Here is a 3,015-nt window from a genome sequence, read left to right as displayed (position 1 = left end):
ATTGTTTTATTCCAAGACCAAAATACATAATAAAACTGAATGATTAAATGGATGTGACAGAGAAAAATGAATACAAGTAGTGAGTGACAGTGAGTTAAGATTACAAATTATACTAATGCCAAGTAACAATTTGTGTATAGTTTTAGGGCAGTTACTTCAATAAGTTTTCATTTAGGTAAAAAAAAATATTTACATCTGAATACTAAAAGTTTTCTGTAAGGATTTAAAAGCTTAAATATAAAGTGCAATGTAACAATAACATTATTATAGTTATACAGTATCTCAGTGGAATAATTTTTTGGATGGAGATCTAACTTGTGTATTTCAGTATTGCTGATCAACTTTCTAAACCCAGGTACTTAAATTGCACTTGAAGATAAACAAATATATCTATATGCAAAAGATAATCTGCTAATGCAAGAAAGGTTTATCTATAAAATAAGTTTTTAGCCTTATGAGATAAGGATAGCATCATGTACATTTAACCATTTCTGAAAGGGAGGATTACATGGATGGTACTCTAAAAATATAGCATTTTAAAACAGCTTTGCATATGGTTGTTATGGTGTGGAAATGCAGGAAAGAACGCAATGAAAAATAAGCACACAATATAATAATGCTGTGTTTCTAGTTCTGTTTAGTTCAGGGATCCCACATTAATTGCACAGATTCATTGACTTCCAGAGATGTATATGTTGTGAATAAAATTGAAACAATTTTACAAAGTTTTTAAATTGAAAGAATATTTCTGAGGTTTTTCTGCATCAAATTGTTATCTAATAATGGAGAATTAGTGCCACAGCTATCACTATGTCAGTAGTTAGTGTGTGAAAATATTGGGGAAAGAGAGGTTACAGTAAATAAAGTTCTCATCCTCATCCCTGAAATGCTGTGTTTGCTTAAATCACACTAAATGATTGTAAAGCTGCACCAGTGTATTTGGGGCTCCTGTGTGAAATGAAGCCACTATTATCAAATAGACTTGGTACAGACATTCAGAAAGCCTAAGGCAGAATTGATCTAAATTATGTGGGTCTCTCCCAGTGGATAGTATTAATTCAGAAGTGAACAGAACACAAGCTTGCCCTTTGGTTGGAAGCTGGGGGGTAGGGGGAGGAGGGGGCACTCATGCTGCCTATACTGGCTGAGGCCACACACTTGCTAGGGTTTGAATTACACTTTGACTCCTGTCGGGAGGCTGCAAAAAAATTTGGCTTCCCATCATGATGCCTTAATAAAATTGGAGACCCCCCTCCCTGTTATAATTTTCAAATCTCACAGGGGGGCTTTTGTCGTTTATGGGGGGGGAAACTCAGCCCCTCCAAGCTCCCCCAGAATTTGAACCCTGATTCTTACACATCTCCCAGCATGCCATGTTGGCTCTCCAGGCTGCTGGAGGTTACTGAGTACACCTGAGTAGCTGGGCCAGCAGAGCCTTGATTGGCTGCTGAACATGGATGTCCTTGACCCCAACCTCCTGCTGTGTCATCGTGGACCCTTCCCTGCACTCAGCCATATGCTTCCAGAAGAGCCCTAGAGCATCCTCCCTCCATTGTGACTTTCATGTGACTCTGTGTCCTGGCTTGCCCACACCCTGTTATGGTGTCCCATCGCCCATGCCCAAGCATAGAGACCCAGAAGCTATGGCATGCCCTGCTTGCCAATCTTAATGACTCTTGCCAGAGGATGTGAAACATCATGCATGTCCATCTGGACCTGATGTGGCAATGGGTCACCATGGCATGTATCTTCATGCCCACAATCCAGCAACCACCCATCCCATGCGAAGCCATACACTTCACCCTTCTCCCACCAAGTATGCTTGACTAGGCCAGCAACTTTCATGTGCCTAATGAGAATAAGGCCATCCAGGACTCTATGGATGCCAGGGTGCTCTGGCTAATTCCAGATCATTGAGCAGCATGGACAGCCTAGGTTGCCACTCAACATGTGAATGAGCCTAGGATGCTACTTGTGGCTCCACTATGATGAGCAGACACCCCAGAAGAGTTCACAATTGCCATGGGTATTGACATGCTCTTGAGCCACTTCACCCTGGACCTGACCCTTGGAGAGGTTCCCCAGGCCCTGGCTGCCTCAGATGAGTCCTATTGTGTACCACCCTTGAAATTCCAGCACTATTTTTCTACTATGAATACTCCAGGAGGGGGTGGTGGGAGGGGTTGCTTTGCCTTCAGGGGTTGTGGGGCAGGAGAGGGGTATGGGATGGGGCCACAATTGCTGAAGGGGTAGTTGGTGGTTGCTTTGCTTTTAGGATTTGGGGTAGGGGGTGAGCTGTCCAGGACTAGGATGCAGCCACAATAGCCAGAGGAGAGGGGGGTTGCCTGAATGAGTACAGTGACTGCCTGTGCTGTGAGACACTGTCAGCCAGCACCCATGACATTTACCCTTGTATCAAATCATATGGGAGGGGGAAAGGGCTGGAGTGCAACTCGACAACCTCTCCAGATGCACAACTTGGGATTCATCCTGGCAGCAGGACAAAAGCTGAGATATCAGTTCCCACGTGGGACTCCTGCCATCCCACAGTGCCTTTCTTGGACTGGGAGGGAGGGAGTGGGGATTTTTTCTCATTATTGCAGCACTGAAGCTCTAGTGCTTCTCATAGATAGCTGCATATTATCTCCTATCCCTGACCTCAGTAGCCTCTTGGCCACATGAACCCATGTCGATGTCAATTGGGGTGAGGTGCTGAGCGCTCGCATTTGTACTTGTTTTTTACACTTTTCCTGCAGAAGCAAATAAACCTTTTTATTACCTTGCTGTGAGTGCAAGGAGGGAGGGGAAAATGGTTTAGAACCACTACTCTGACCATCTGGGGTGAGGCTCCACTTTTCCCAGGAGCTGACAGACAGGGAAGGGAGGTGTGAATGAGGCAATTTGTTTCCACAGAATGACAGATGAGCTGTTAACCTGAGGCCAGGGGGTGGGGAAGCCTGGAACCAGGACTCCAGGACAGGAGGGAGGAGGGGGAAAGAGAATGTGGGATGGGGG

This window comes from Gavialis gangeticus, unplaced genomic scaffold (genome assembly GCF_001723915.1).
Source record: "Gavialis gangeticus isolate Ggan-Ray unplaced genomic scaffold, GavGan_comp1, whole genome shotgun sequence".
In the NCBI taxonomy this organism is placed as follows: domain Eukaryota; kingdom Metazoa; phylum Chordata; order Crocodylia; family Gavialidae; genus Gavialis; species Gavialis gangeticus.
The sequence above is the reverse complement of the archived record's forward strand: the minus strand, read 5'-3'. Positions refer to the sequence as shown.